General features: G+C 37.8%; 1 protein-coding gene across 6 annotated transcripts in view; it reads left to right on the forward strand.

The window, feature by feature from the left end:
• Positions 1-16,448, forward strand: part of QTMAN (queuosine-tRNA mannosyltransferase) — a 170,971-nt gene that overhangs the window by 56,921 nt on the left and 97,602 nt on the right. The gene's annotated exons all lie outside the window — the stretch shown is intronic.

Genomic DNA, 16,448 nt, shown 5'->3' on the forward strand with positions numbered 1-16,448 from the left:
TTTAGGAGCTATCCTCTACAGAAAGTAATTTAATCTCCAAAAAGTTAGTAGCATAGGACTGTAAAACAGAATGACTAAATTCAGTGTAGCTTCCAGTGGGTTTTAATAGCACTGCTATATTATTTTAAATATATAAATATATATATATATATATATATATAAATATTATGTATAACATTCAGTATTGCCCCCCAGGTAGCTGTTCATATGAATAAAGATTTTATTTGTAACAGATTCTAGCCCTGAAATACCCCTAGGGTAAATGTTAGCATATATATACCCCTTGATATCTGACAACTATATTTTAAAGACAAATTCTGTGCTTTTTACGTTTTACAAAAGAGAAAACAAATTATTGTTTTCAATTAATAGAGCTCTGGAAAAAAAAAACAAACCTGGGGGTGGTGTTCAGCAAAGGAGAGTCTTATTTCAACAGTATATAATGTAGATGTGGTTATTTCTTGATTTTTTTTTAATATTCTATTAAATCTGCTAGATTTAAGACTGTTTTAGAGCTGATGCTTTTGTTCTATTCTATAAGCAGAAAATGCATTATTATAGAGTGAATTCTTTACTAAATGGTGAGCTGTGTTCCCTAAATATCTTAAAAAAAGCAACCTTTAAAATTCTTTTTCCAGTGAGTAGTTCAATCCTGCTGAAAACATAACACTGTGGGAATGTGTGACCATTTACAAGGTTGCGGATTTATCTGTTTTCTAGATATTTTGTTTTCAGAAATGTCCCTGCATGCCCTGGAGAAGGTGTTTGGGGATGTAACTCAAAGCAGGGCAGGGCAAATTTCATTAAATCTGAATACATAGATACCCATCTGAATGTTCCCATTTGTGCTGGAAACATTCCTGCCTGTTTACATCTTTCTGTAAAATACTGGAAATGTTTATATAATCTTTGTAGGAACTGCAGTAATTTGTCCTGCATTAGAGGCTGTCCTAGAATTTGACCCTCATAATGTTCAGGTAAGGAATAGATAAATTGTATGTATGAATAGTACATTAGTTAAAAGAAGGTATTTTATAGTGTTTGCTTCTATATATAGGTGAATAAACATAAGCCTCATTGATAGCATTAACTGGTAAGAGTGTGTATTTTGATGTTACTGCTCAGATTCACTGCATTTGAAGATGGGACGTATCTCATCTCTTTGGAGTCACTGAATAATTTTCTGCCCAGAGGTTGTCTTGGTTTCACCCCATGTTTTTGTTATTCTTTGTGTTTTAACTGCAGTTTTGTGTGGGGCACAGTGGAATGTGTTCCTGGACAGGAAGGGAATGTGCTCCTAGAGATCCCTTGTGCTTGGATGAGCTGATGTAAAGGCAAGAATATACAAGGTGACTAAATGTCATATCCAGTATCCCATAAGGACAGGGTTCAGGTCTCCTAGAAACACATAATCACAGACTGGGTTGGGTTGGAGGTGACCATATCATTCCATCCCCTTTGCCATGGACAAGGGCATCTTCTACTAGACCAGGTTTCTCCAAGCCCTATCCAAGCTGGCCTTAAACACTTTTTTTATTAAAAATACCATGTGGGTGTAACTCGCTGATGAGTAAAAATCTCCATATTCTCACCTTATTGTGGAGGTGCCCAAAGGAAGGTGTGGGAGCCCCTGCTTCACCCCGCTCTCTGCTTTTCCGCTCCCTCACTGAACAAAGGGTCATTACTTCTTTAATTCCATTAGTGCTAAACTTGCTCACATTCTTTTTTTCCCCCTGAACAAACGGTTTTGAGTTCACCCAGGTTAGTTCACACGGGCTGGTGCAACCGCACACACGTTTGTCCTGCCCACGCTCCGGAGGGAGCTGGCTGGGAGTTCGCTCCGCTCCGGGGGCCAGATGGCCGTCCTAGCACCATGTTGAGCCTAAACCAATAAACCCTACTGAGATATGAGACACAGGCACCATGTACTGAGCTAAAACAACTTGGTGACTTCTGACCAGAGCTGGCTGGTGTCCAGCCAGCTTTGAGTGTAAGCACAGAGAATATACGTCCATATGGAATGGCACGAAGCTCCACCACTCAGCACAGATGATGCCCTCCACTGCTGTAGCCCTGGATAATAGAGGGTGTCCCAGCCTGGATAAGGGGTGTGAAATTCTCTCTGCTGAGGGAGAACATGGAGGCCATCTGATGCTGGAAAAATGTAACATGGGAATGTGTGTAAAAAATGGGTTTTGTTTGATTTGGGTTAATATCGCCCCAAACCTGTTCTGGAAACTTCTGAAAAATGTAATCGGTCAGAGAGAGAAAGATATCGGATTATCAAATTGATTTAAGAATGATTTCTATCGGAATGCTAATATAAATCAAGGTATGAAAATTAACAGAAAAAAGGTTTAGAGTCATAATTGATTTGCTCTTTTTTTAATGGTGAAGATAGTGTATAAAAGCGAGTGATTAAATAATTGGTAAAAAAGATTTAATCCGGTAAAAAGTAAAAAAATGAAGTAAAAAATTAGGGCAGGTCTAGAGGCAAAATCATTTCCTATTGAGGATAACAGCACTGCTGTTGTTTCTCTGCTCACAACCAGACAGCAAAAATTTCCTTTTCAATGTGATGGAGAGAGGCTGCCTGAAAAGTTTTTGTGAAGCTGATGAAGGAGGTGGGATGTCCCTCTGAAGGAGATGAATTCTCTTGCTCTGAAGGGCCAGAAACAATGCTCTGGTGCTCAAAAGTCCTTGTACAGCACCATGATTTAAGAACAAATGTTTGTTTATTCTTAGCTCTGGCTGCCGAAAAATTTGGAGGGGGTGATCCAATAAGAACAGCAAAAAAATCTTCTAAGAAAGAGGACAAAAAAACCTCCCAAGTAAACTACCTGAAATTTATTCAGGCAGACAGCAATGTGATCTTAAACATTCACTTTGCATTAATCAACTTTGCCTCAGATAAAATGCTGGCAGATGGTAGCTATTCATTTTAAAAGTGACAGGTTTTCTTTACGTTTTTGTGTGGAAACCCCCACATGCACTCTTCCCTCCAAAAACTTTACTTGGTTAATTTGTCCAACATGCTTTTTTTTTTTTTTTTATTTTTTTCCCCCTTAAATGCACTCCCATTACTAGGCAATTTCACAATTTGGATGGTTAAAAGAGGGTTTAGATGAGTTTAAATGCAGGCTCCTTCCTTTGAAGTCAGGGGAAGTGTATATATGGGAGCTGGGTTTTGGCAGAAGTAAGCTGGGAATGATGAAGACGATGCGGGGAGAGGTGCGGGGCCGGGGAGGACGCGGGCTGGGACTGCTGGGTGATCTGTACAAAGTGCTAATGTGAAATGGCAGTTGTCTGTTTGATGTGTAAAAGATTTGCTGAAATTCCAGCAAAATATTCTGATGAGAGAAGGAAAGAACAGTCTGGGTTTTCAAACCCTAGCATGTGTTTTCCTTTATGTTCTCAAATGCTGGGTGAAATCCTTATTTTTCTTTCTAAAATGAATTTTATGAATCACCTGGAGAATTGATATTTACATTGCTGGCAGTAAAATGTAATGAAATTGTGCATTATGATTCAGTGTTTCTGCACTTAGGATTTTAATGAGGATTTTATCTGTCCTTTTAAGTGGTTGCTGTGTATATTTTTTATTTCTAGATTACTTATGGATTACATTTCTATTTTCAAATAACAAACATATACACTACTATATTATAAAGAATATGATACTTTCCACAATTCATTGTCATTCCAGCTCATAACACTAATTTGATCTTCCAAAGGGACAGTAAAAAAAGATTTAGTTTAGATCTAGTAAAGAGAAAAATACTGGGTTTTTTTCCCCATTTTTTGGTGCTGCTTTTATTTTTTCGTAATCTCAAATTCTTTGTTTTTTTTTTTTTTTTTTTTACTAAGAAGTAAATATTACAAATTTTGTCTGTTACTTGCTTTGCACATGCTTTAGATTTATAGCTTTGTGTTCTGGTGTCATAAATAACTAATTTTCTTTATTTTCCTAATAAGTACCCACAACTAGACTGGGTTTTGTGAAGTGATGCATAATGAAAAGGAATTTTACATTGTGCAAACTGTTTCTAGCAAAGCACTTTTGGGAGAAGGCCTACCTTAGCACCAATATTAATATTAATACTTTTGGGGGCTCTTTTTAGTAAACTTTAACTTGACCTAAACACACTGAAGTTTGAAAGTCTTGGTTCAGGTAGTTGTGGCATCTCAGTTTCCAGTCTTCAGCAGACTGAATCCAGAGGCTTTTCCTTAACAATTTCATCCCATGTGCCTCTACTGGAGAGCCAGCTTGGATGGGGCTTAGAGCAACCAAGGTTCCCATGGCAGGGGATTTGGAATGGGATGATCTTTAAGGTCCCTTCCAACCCAAACCATTCCAGGATTCTTTTGCTACATCCGCTTTTCGTGCCCTAACACTGAGGGCTGTTACCTCCTGCTGTGGGTGTCCATGAGTTTCAGTGTAGATTTTGAAGGTGCTGACCAGGTCCATGATCACTATGGAAAACATGGCCAAAGGTTTTTCTGGTTTTATCTTCTTGATTGCTCTGGGATTCCAAGACTGAATGTCCCTAAGAACAAGGCTGGGGTCCATTGGTTGCTCTCCAAGGGCATCACCTCCTGGTGTAGTGCCATCCAAGGAACTTGGGCCATAATCTTGGAGCCCACTCTGGTATGAGCTGAGACACCATGGGTGAGGGTGGTTGTGGATGGATAGTTGCTTCATAAATGCCATTCTCTATCAAACCAGAAATGTTAGTGTAAACATAAACCACTTAATTTTGTGGATTACCTTGTTTCTTCCTTAAATACACAACATATACCTAGGCAGGAGTTTGGTTACAATCTTTGTGCCAAATTGTGCCACAATGGAAAACATTTTATTTTATGATTATAATATAATTCTGACTCCCCATATCAGAGTTTGATTAATTTATTTTCTCTTCCTCTTCTCTTTAATACATCTCAGTTTAAGTATTGGTAGGCTTTGATTCATTATGGTGATGAATTTAACTTCCCTACAAAAAACAATTAGGAATACATAAATAGCATCTATTAATTGGAATATCTTTGATGAATACAAAGCAACTGAAAGGCTTTTTTTGTTTACAGTTCTGTAATGAAGATTTCCACAATTTCCTTATTCCCTTGGAAAGTATTTTTCCTTTCTTGCCTTTGTCCTTTGTCCCTGTCTTTTCCTCCCTTCCTCCTGCACATTTACTCTGATGGTCCAGTGGACACAGTCATTTTAAAGAATGCTTTCCATTTCAGAGCACTGACTGTTTTTATTGTTTATGTTTATAACCTTGCCTTCTTGTTCATCATTTTTTGTTTTAGCTCTCTTAATTTCCATTTTACTTGTTGCACGCTGGAATTTATATTTCCGTCTAGTTGCAACTTGAAGAAAGAATGAAGGAAACAGCAGTGGACACAACATCAAAAGCAAATATGTGCTTTTCTTGTTGCAGTATAACTGGAAGAATTCATTTCTTTTAACAGTATGTCAAAGAATTATATGGAGAAAAATGTATTTAGAGTGGAGCTAATGTTTCTCTCACACCACCTTACCTGATGCAACTCATCAGTGTTTTAAATTAGTGATTTACCAAATGTTTTAAAAATAAAAGGTATAAATTATTATGGGTAGAACAATAGAAAATTAATTTCAAATTCTTTTTTTTTTGCAGTGAAATAATATTCTTACTGATTTCTGTTAATATATTTTCTTTAAGTGCTAATATTTTTTAATATAGCATACTCTATGGAAAATTACATGTATCTAGTTAGAGTATGGAAAAATCTTTATTTATTAAGATATTATATAATAATATGAAAAAATTCTGAACACATAACTAACTCTATGTATATTATATATGGAAAAACTAAAGAAATTGAAGGGCAGTAATTTGAGAACATCTGCATTTTTTTATTTATGTAAGAGAATATCCCATTTTTAATTAAAGATGGAATTTAAGAATGATAAATGGGACCATTATCTAGTAACAATTAGTTTGCAGGCATTTTTTTCCAAATGTTCTGCAGATTGCTGCAGGTTTGACAGTGCCTTTGGCTCTTGTGTGCAAAATGCATTTCCTACTTGTGACAGAAGAGTTTTAACTGACTAAACATGGAGCAGTTAGCATGCATGGTGACATCTCTATGCTTAAACCTTGAGGAAATGAATTATTTTAAATTATTTTTAATGCAGAAATTTCCTGATAGTCAATTTTATTAAAAACCTAACAGTTAAAAATTTTATCTGCCAAATTAATTTTGAGAAATATTGCTAAAGACACTAAAACTATGCAAGAAAAGATTGATTTTGGGTGTGATTTTGGCAAGTTTCTGAATTTTTTTTTTTTTCTGAAGTTTTTTTTCTTTTCTGTGGTAGTAGAGTGACCATTTTCTTGTGGTTCTTTTCAGTTTTTACTTTACCACTTGAATTCCTTCTTTGTTGCCATCATCCTAGGCTAAAGTTGGTTCCAGTTTATTGTTGCATCCTCAGGTCTTAGCTGTGGGGTGTCAAAGTGGGAGGAAAAAAGGTGGGTAGGTGCTTTGGGAGGAACTTGAGTTGCCATCAGATGTTGGGTGCCTCTTGGTATTTGTGACTCTCAGTGATCCCAGGAGCAAATAGTTTGTGTCCTCATGTTTCTCCATGGTTTTCACAAATCTTCAAGGTCCTGACTGGGAGAAGTTCACTTGTGTGGGGTTGACTGGCTGTTGTGGTTAGTGATGACCCAAGTGATGTTGCCCATTCAAAAGGCTTTTTTGGAAGAGGAGTTGATTACACAGCCCTCATCTTTACCTCCTCCAGACTGTTGTGTTACCATCTACTCAACATGGAATCTGGTTTGCAGCAGAACTTGTTCTTCTGGGGTTTTGTACCAGCAGAGGATCCTGTGGGCCCAGCCTGGTCTGGAATCGGTTTTCAGTGGTTTCTGTGGATGTTTAAACATTCAGGTCTAAAGTGCTATAAACACAGACCTCAGGTCTTTTCCTCAAAAGTTCCATAGGCAGGAGTGGTAGGGAGGAGTGTCAGAAAAGAGTAATTTGCCACAAAAGAATCTGTAAAACTAGATTCTAATGTAATTATTGGAAATTGCATCAAGAGTTGGAAATAGTAAAACATACATTTTCTTCCATTTTTTTTCTAACATGGAGCAGAGAACCTGGAGCGTGGTCATGCATTGAATTAATACTCATTCTGGTGTAAACACACTGGAAAATATTTTTATATAATTTTGCATTTTAGTACAGAAGAAAAATATTAGATTTTAATCATAGACTCAGAATCGTTAAGGTTGGCAAAAACCTCTAAGAGCATCAAGTCCAACTGTTAACCACGCTATGCTATGATGAGTGGAATATAAATTCAGCATTAAAGGAAGCATCTGTACTTGAAAAATCCTAATTTCCAATGCTAACAGCTGCATGGAAGGTCATTGACATTGTGGAGTGCGTGGGGTCTCTGGGGCTCAGCGTGTTTGAAGTCAATATTTATGGTGCCTCTGTACCTCCTGTCATTAGCAGGAGGTTTTCAAGGGACTGTTCTTAGATTATATTTTGCACATGGCTCTTGTTTTCCTAGATACTGATTGGAAAAAAGTGAAGGGTATAATAGTTTTCCTGTCTGCTGATGGGTGATGAGACCAACATGTTGGGGCCATGGGTGGAATCGGGGTGAATGAATTGGTGGCAGGGAGGGAGTTTGAGATGCTTGTGTGCTTCCTGCATTTTTAAGGAGTATAAAGGATATTTCAGCTGTTGAGATGAAGCTCAGCAGCTGCTCTGCAAACTCCTAATGGAGCAGGGGACTGGATTTTCTTTATCTCCAGAGTTTTCCTCTGGTCACAGATACTGCTGGGGCTCCCCATTTCTCTTAACCCATATAGCTTTTAAGCGGCATGGTTGAAGAGGAATAATGAAAATGTTTTTTGTTGGATAAAATGGGATTTGGAGACAATACTGTTGCCTATTAATTGCTAGGTACAGACTAAGGCTCTGAATGATGAAGAGGAAGATACAAAAGCTGTGTGCACTGAGCAAATGCTTTGCTGTGCAGCCAAAGAGCTTTGCAACCACACTCTGGGTTGTTACAGCATCACTGTGGTATTTGCCTTCCCATTATTTCTTCAGTTCACTTTTCTGTGGTGTCTGGTCCATGCCTATTTTATTTTGCTTTTAATTTTATTTTTTAAAATATTGTTTTATTTATTTTGCCTTCCAGTATGTGGTCTAAAACTGTAACTTCATTGATGCTTGAATATAATAGCTTTGATTTTGTCTTTGAAATCCGGAGGGGTGTTTAGCGTGAGCAGTAGTGTATCCAAGGTAGAATATTTCATGTTTTTGCAGATTGCTAGTATTACATGCCAGAGCAGCCTTCTGACCATGAAGCCCAGCCACATTTGTTCTATTAGCTGCACTTCAGAAGTATTTGTTTAGTTTTTTCCTCAGATGGATAACCAGTATGGAACATTCTGTCCACAGAAGTCTTATTAAAGAGGTTAGAGCATCCTGCTAATTAGAAAAAACTAATTAGGCAGATTGTTGAGCCTGTAACCAGAATTTTATATTTTAATGGATTTTGAAATGCGGTGTGCTCCCTTTTCCTATTGTAAAATACACTTTTTTTACTTTTAAATGACTGGAAACAGTCTTTTTGAGGAAGTTACGCATTCAGAATAAGAAAGCAGCAACACTTCAATTTTTGAATTTATTAAATAAACTGTAGAAGAATATATACAGTAAAACTGGTGAAACCATTAATTCATATCAGTCTCTTATTGTGGCAGAAAAAAATTAGTTACTTTCCTGCTGGTAGGTTGCAAGTTTAACTGCCCCAATGAGTTGAATTAAGTTCATGTGAAGAAACAATATAATTGTGGCTGTGTTAAAATTAGACTTAGATGGTACAGAACTTACAAATAACTCTTTGCTACTTCACGCTAAAATTCATTGACCACTGTTTCACTGAGCCTTGGGAAGTTTATCCTATTTAAAGCTGGATCCAGTCCATTTTTGAGTGCTCTTGTAGTGCTGTTAGAGACTTTTGGTCTGGAAGCTGAAAAATGAGCTCGTTCTGTGCCATGGGGTGACCTGGAAGCAAAACCATCAGGGTTGGTTGGGTTTGCATGGTTCACATCTTAATTCCAGGTTTGCAAGGTGCCATGTGGAAAGCAAGGCATGTTTGTGGCTGGGGACAAAACGCTGGATTGGAGAAACATTTAAAATATATATACTTAACATGGATTTCTCCCCAACATCTACTTTTGAACTCTCTTTCAACTGTGCCCTGCTACAAACTTTAATTAGTCGTAACCTTTTTTCAGGCTTGTCATTCTGCATTTTGCAAAATGCTCTGGCTTGTGGAGCAGCCGTGTGGCCGGGAGCCGTGGGCAGTGGCCTGCAGTCTGTGTCAGGACCATCCTCTGAGATGTAACTCAAGGTGCAGATGTTGCAGTTGGTGAGACGAGGTTGGCTGCCATCTGGAAGGTGGCCATCTGCTCCCTCCTGCAGCAGCAGAGCACCACGCTTTTGGGGGCCCCTGCCCCTTCCTGTCACAACCTGAGTCAAGACAATTCAGAATTGCCTCTTTGAAGCCTGATTTGGGAATATTGGCCAGCCAAGTGCTTGGCACTTAGAGAAGTAAGGGGTTAGGAAGGGAGAAACAAATACTTTTAGACAAGATTGAGAAATCAGCTGTATGAAGGGACTTCAGTAAGCAATGGAGACTTAAGATATGTAGCTGAGGTGTGGAAATGTAGGAGAAACTACAGAGCAAAGAGAGAAGCAGCATGCTATGCTGATAAAAAACAGGTAGAAATGTCCCATTGGAGCATGGAGCTTGCAATCATTTTACTAATGCTTCAGGAAATACATGGAATCTCTACCACATGAGAACAGAACTGTGGATACAGGGACTTGGAGGATGAAGCAATTAGGTCCTTTTAAGGAAAACCTTCCTACTTCCAGTCCAAGAAGGCAAAAATATTGCAAAGACTTGTATTTGTGGTGTCAGTCCTTCATGGCCAGACCTCCTATATTTGCTGGAGTGTCAGCTCTGGCTTTGGCCAGTCAGATTTGTGTTCAGCATCTGTGCTGACCTGTAGGTTCACACCCTTCCACACTCCTGCAATTCAGTCTGCAGCCTGAAACCTGGGACTGTTATCAACCAGACAGGTCTAGGTAGTTAGCATGATGTCATGTCTCTTCATCGGGTTATGGAACAGGGCTGAAATTTATGGCCATAAATATTTTAAATTGTTTTTGTTTGGCTTCTTGGGGAGAAGCATTTCCATGGGTGAGAGGTTGTTTTGTGAGAGGCTCCACTGTATGACAGATCATATGGATGGATTCAGTACATGGGGAGCTTGTACCCCTTCAGTGTCATAGGTTGGAATTGTTAAAGGCACTTAACAGCTTTACAGATTCTTGTTTAATTACTGGTCATTATTCTGAAGTGGATGACTCATTTAGCCTGCAGTGATGGGAGGTGTTCTGGCCCTCTATATAATTCTACACATACATATTTTTGCTCCTAAGCACCACGGAAATGTCTTTTTTCCTCTTGTATGTCTCATTTCCTGGGGTAATACAAAGAAAATGGATCTGAGAGGGGTTATGGAATGAGAAAGGGGATGTTGGGAACAATTTTGCATCAATTTGGATGGCTCTTGGTGCACACCTGAACTCTGCCATTCAGTTGCCACCTGAAAGGGTATGTAATACTGTAATAAATTAATTAGTCCATTCTTCTGTTTTGGTATTTCAGATTAGAAAACAGGCAGGACAATGTGAAATTCAGTGTTTAACAATGGTCTGATGTGGTAAAGTGTTAAAATTAACCTTTAAACCAGTTCTGGATTAGCTGCCATCAGCTTTTCTTCCCACAGTTAAGGCTGTGTGTCCTTCACTGTGACCTTCTGTGTGTCCTGGAGAAGACCCATCGCAGAAGCAGGGACTTTGAATTTACCAGTCTGTATCACTTGGTCTTGTTGCGTGGAGATCTAAATAAATTTGCATTGATTTCAATAAATGGGGATGTTTTGAACCTTGACTTTCTAATGCTTCACAGTTGGGTATTTTTTTCCCTGCTTTGTCAAGGAGGATGACTGTAGTAAGACCATGAGCTGATTACTCCCTGTATTAGATAATAATTTCTTAATGTGGGAGGGATATTAAGAAGAATAGATGTGAGTGCTCTTGGAAAACTCTTTTATGGAATAAGGTTTAAGCACTGCTGTTAATAGGATGCACATTCCCTTTCATGCTGAGTCAGGCAGAGCTTGGCTGTATATCCAATACAAAAATCAAGGAGGTCTTGGACACACTTGCAAAACATGTGGTGATTCTGCTGTCTCTAAAAATTGTCACTATTGCTGTGATTGTCACATCTGGAGTTTAGGTGGGCGGTAGCTGGAGTTTAATTAAAGATTAGCTCTACTTCCATCTAGACCTGTCTCTGAAGTACCTCATTGTTCCCCCACATCGTGTGTTTGTCTTATGATGTGTCAGTAGCAAATAATTACAAGTTTGACCTAAAATCTGAAAAACCCTGCCTGTTTTAAGCATTCATGTCAGTGGCAGAGGCTGCTGGGTGCAGGGAACAGAAGGAGGATGAGTGGAGGTACAGGAGGGACATTGGGTGTTCTGATGGAGAGGCACTGCATCAGTTACCAACTAATCCTGGCTTTTCTTGGGAGAAGCCTGAATCATCATTAGAGATGAAATGTCTGTTTTGAATGAAAAGCTGACTTGATGGATGGGGGGGCTTTTTCCCATCAATGAAAAATAGTCCAGAGGGTTTTGGGAGTGCCTTGTTGAAGTCTCTTCAGTATAGAAAACTAAGGACTTAGGAATTAGAGTTAGCCTTAGAGTAAGATAAGATCTTGTGAAAGTATTTTTAGGGATTATTTTTTGTTTTATTGGGGTCTTTTGGTTGTAAAAGCTTTTTCTGGATTATGTAACAGAAGTCAGGACAAGATACTACAACTCTAGTTTATATTTTTTGGGGTGCTCTGAAGAATAATCTGGACGATGTTTGTGAGGGGAATGATTAATAGTAGGAGCACAGAAATACTGAGTTTATTTTTAAATTTTTTTTCTTGGGATTCTTCTTTCAATTTTGTAAGCTTTTTAAAACATTCAGGTTGATTTGTAATGGTATATTCTCAATGGTTTGTTTTTCTAATATTATTTGGTGAACTCTAGAATGGCTTTACTGTCATTCTCAGAAGGTCTTCATTGAAACTTTTTCCCCAATTAAGTATTTTTAAGATTATTTCATTATGAAAGTCCTTGAAGTTAAGATGAAGTCTAATTTCTTTTTCTTTTAATTTTCCCCTGTGTTGGCATATCAATGTGGTTTTGCCCTAGTGGCACTTCCCCATTTCAGATTATTTTCTACCTCTGCATATTATGTGATTTCTTGTTCAAGTGAATGACAAGATGATGTATGACACACTTGAGATGGTATTGAGCAGAGTATTGTTGGAAAATTGCAGTGATAATTTTATTTTTGCATCTCAAACTTACATGCCATTGAGGGGAAAAAAAAGTGTAATACCAACTCAACAAAAAGCATAAGGGGAAACCTAGAAAAATTACAGGGAAATTTCCATAACAGATACACTAGTGCTGCTTTAATAATGATTTCCTGTCATGAACTATTTTTATCATTTGCCAGCTCTCTGACGTGGCATTCTATTTAACATTTTTGAGAGCCATGTTTTAATCAGATTAAGCTCAAGGAAACCGATAGGTATCTGTTTGGCTCATGACTTGTGCTTCTGTTTCTGATTTAGTCACAAGACTATTGTTGCTGGAATCTTTTAAACCCCATTTTGCTTCCACTTGCAGCCGGTGTGTGAGCCCGGAGGTTGAGTGCCAGGGATTTTCATGATATAAACACACAGGGCTCGTTATGGAATTATTTTGTAAATTGAAGAAGACTGGTACAAACTGTGTCTTTTTCCTCATGTGATTAAATGGCTAAAAATAACCATCTATTTTTAGTTTCAGGTGTGGTAATGTTTCTTAGGAACAAACTCAAAGCATTTGCTAGGAGAGGCTGCCCATGACGACTTGTGCATTCTGATCCACTTAAGGAAAGCAAAAAAATCCTTAACAAATGCGAATATTCTTGCATCATTTTATATAGTGTGCCACATGATGATGCTTTCCATGCAAGAGATATTGAGAGAATAAAATATAAACACCTATATTTTAATGTTTTTCAGTCATTTTATTAAATGAAAGACAGCAGAAAAGTTTCTAAGCAAAACTCTTATGGTCTCCAATACTGAGCACATCCTGAAAATTTAGGAAATTAGAAAAAAAGAAAAAGTGCTGCATAACATTTGGAATCATAGTCGTGCTTGGGTATTAGTGAATTTAGCACCTCCTTTGGTGGTCTCAGCATTTTGGAGCATGGGGGAGGACCAGCAGCCTGGCTTTCAAAGAGCTCTGTCTATCCATGTTTTCCTAATTTCCAGAGCAAAAAAAACCAACTCCATGTATTACATTTCTAATGACCTCTTTTGTCTGTTGCAAATGCAGAGAGATTGTATTCAACAGCTTGGTTTGTATGGTGTCTTCCTGCAGTGTATTATTTATTTGGTTGACGTGTTCGAAAACTGCTAGCGTAAGAATTAATAAAGGTTATTAGTTACTTTCCATAATAAAATTAGCTGACCTTTAAGAGCATTATACAGGGGCTGTCTAAGTGGAAAAATGACAGAGTGCGTTTTTATCCTGGTAGCCATTTCGATTACTAAATCTTATAGTCACAATATAGAAACTACGCGTGGTGATTAAATGTGGCTCTTGACTGTATGTTTGCAGACAACAATGAAATAAGTGGAATTTTTGTGTTCAAGACAGAATTTAACCCCTCAGTTACGGTTTCGCCCACATCTTATATTTGGTTCCATTTGAACAGCACAGAAAAAGAAAAAAATCAACCAAAAATAAAGAATATGCAACTTAATTTTCTAAAATGGGGCGTCCTTTGGAAGCGGCAGCGCCGGGAGTTCGCTGTGGTTTTTGTGGAGCGTGATGATGTGCAGATTCCTGGAGCAGCCTGACTTGGGTCTCTGTCAGGCTGCACTCTGTAGCTGGGCACATACAGCTCACTCAGTCAGCCTGATAGTCTTTAGTCATCTCAATTCATCTACCAGTTTAAAGGGACACTTGCCATACAATCCAGTATTGGAATGTGAAGTGCACGTGCCCACCTGTATTTTTAAGTTGGGGACAGGATGCACCTCATTTCCAAAGCAGCTGTTACAGCAAATCTCCTTAATTTTATTTTCTTTGTACTGAATAATGTCATTTTTCACTGTGCCATTATCTAGAAGAGATTTTTATAAAGGCTTTAATCTTTATTGTTATTTTTGAAACGTTGATAATCTATATCATGATGATAGTATGGCTTGGATTTCAGGTGAACTTCAGATTTGCTTGTGCTGCTGCATTGTACTTTTTCAATTTTTCACTAGGTCTTATAACATTTGTTGAAATCCTTACAAGATATTCATCTATTTGTAGCATCATATAGGTCTGGCTCCCCATCTGTCTCTGTTTTTCATGACAACGAGGCTCTGGTACATTTTTTTTTAATTTTAGTTCTTATTCATTGAAGCCCACTGTAATGCTGTTTCTATCTTAGCTGTTTGTCCAATAGGTTTTATTGATCATTTGGGATAAAATAAAAGATTTATTCATAGGGACAAGTATTTACCAGCTATCAGTGAATTGAGTTTAATTAGGTTAGGTTTTCTACCTTATGAAACAGAATGTAATCAGAATCCATTTATGTGCTGTTAAATAAATAAATAAATTACTAACTTAATGTAATGCCAAAAGCTAAGAAATATTGGGGAAGAAAAGTTGTTAACTGATTTTTTTTTTTTTGCTGGGCCATATTTATTAAGGGTCTCATACAACTTTTATATTTCAAAAGTAAGGGTATGAATCTAAGGTTCAGATTCCCTCCAAATAAATCCTTATTTAACAGGATATCCCTGAGACTTTTCCCCCCACACTCTTTTTGTTGTTTTTTTTGGTTTTTCTTTTTCCCTTTTTCACTATTGGCAAGGCTGACTGAAACAGTCTCATCTGGTTTAAGTAAAAAATCTTTGCATTACTTGGCGGTGGTTTCTTTTGTACGTGGTGCTTAGAGCTCCTTGAAGCTGGAGCGCACAGGAAATGCAAATCATGCAAATCATCCTTGCGCTGACGATGTACAGTGGCGTGATTGAGCAGCAGTACGTATGGCTCGTGGGCTGACCACATGAAAGGGCTCATTTAAAGACCAGATGAGCCCAAGCTGGCTTAAGTTAGACTATGTGTGAGCTTCAAAGCTTATAGAATAGCATCCTTTTTAAAAATAAATTTATTTTATTAATAACACCTGCGCCGAGTTCTTAAACAGTGAGAACATGTATAGATGAACGTTACATTGAGTAACAGGCCATGCTTAAATCAGAAGGGCAATATTGTTGGTGTTTTTTTTTTTTTTTATTTTTTTATTTATTTTTTTGGTGGAAATTCAGGTACGCATTCATATGGGGGAAAGGTGACCACAGTCTGCACTGCAAAAAAAATGCAGTTCGTGTTTGGTATACATAAAACCCAACTATTTTCTGCCTTTCAGGTAAAAATGAAAATAAATGGAAGATAAAAGGGGTTTTTTTCTGTGCAGTAGGGTTAAGAACAGGCTTTCTGTAAGTGCTTTTGAGTGCTGAGAAGAGGGAGGTTGATTGCTGGCTGCTTCAAATTTCTTGGTAACTGAGGAAAAAAATCCTGCATATTATTTTTCATACTTCTGAACAGCTTTTTCAGTAGTTTCAGGGCTTTATCCTTCCAATAATGCTGAGCCCTTGTGCTGTGGACTGTGGACCTTGAAGATGGTTGGGAGAGCAGCTGTGGTAGGAACACTGGGCTTCATCAGCAATTCTTGAGATGGACCTATGGCAAACCTGAGTAAAGTCACAGGGTAAAAATACTGGTAGAATAATAAACATTTTTTCATATTAATCTGGCAACAAAAGGAGTGGCTGGATAGGTAACAGTGTCCTTAAAAATAATCTTACCTTTTGTAGTATCAGCATGGGTGGCTTGCTTTCTTGTAGCGAGTGTCTTATTTCTTACAAGTCCTTTTTGTTTTATACAGCTCTCATTCGCTTTCCTTTGGATGTTTTTAAAAGTTGAGATTCATTCAAATAATGTAACATGACACAAAGCTGGAAAATGTCAATCTTGGACTGTTTCTGTGTCATCTTGTTTAATTTTTACTTGAAACAGTAGCCCTGAGGAGGTCTGCGGTGGGACTGGGCAGGACACTGCACTCCATCACCCTGACGGATGTAATTCTGCCTTGATTTTTTTTCACCAGTTCCTTGCTCCTTCATTTTGTTCTTTCTGCTAATATACAGGAACAAGAGAGATAGAAAAAATTAATTTTTAAA

The sequence above is a fragment of the Lonchura striata genome, chromosome 8 (genome assembly GCF_046129695.1).
Source record: "Lonchura striata isolate bLonStr1 chromosome 8, bLonStr1.mat, whole genome shotgun sequence".
NCBI classification, from domain to species: Eukaryota; Metazoa; Chordata; class Aves; order Passeriformes; family Estrildidae; genus Lonchura; species Lonchura striata.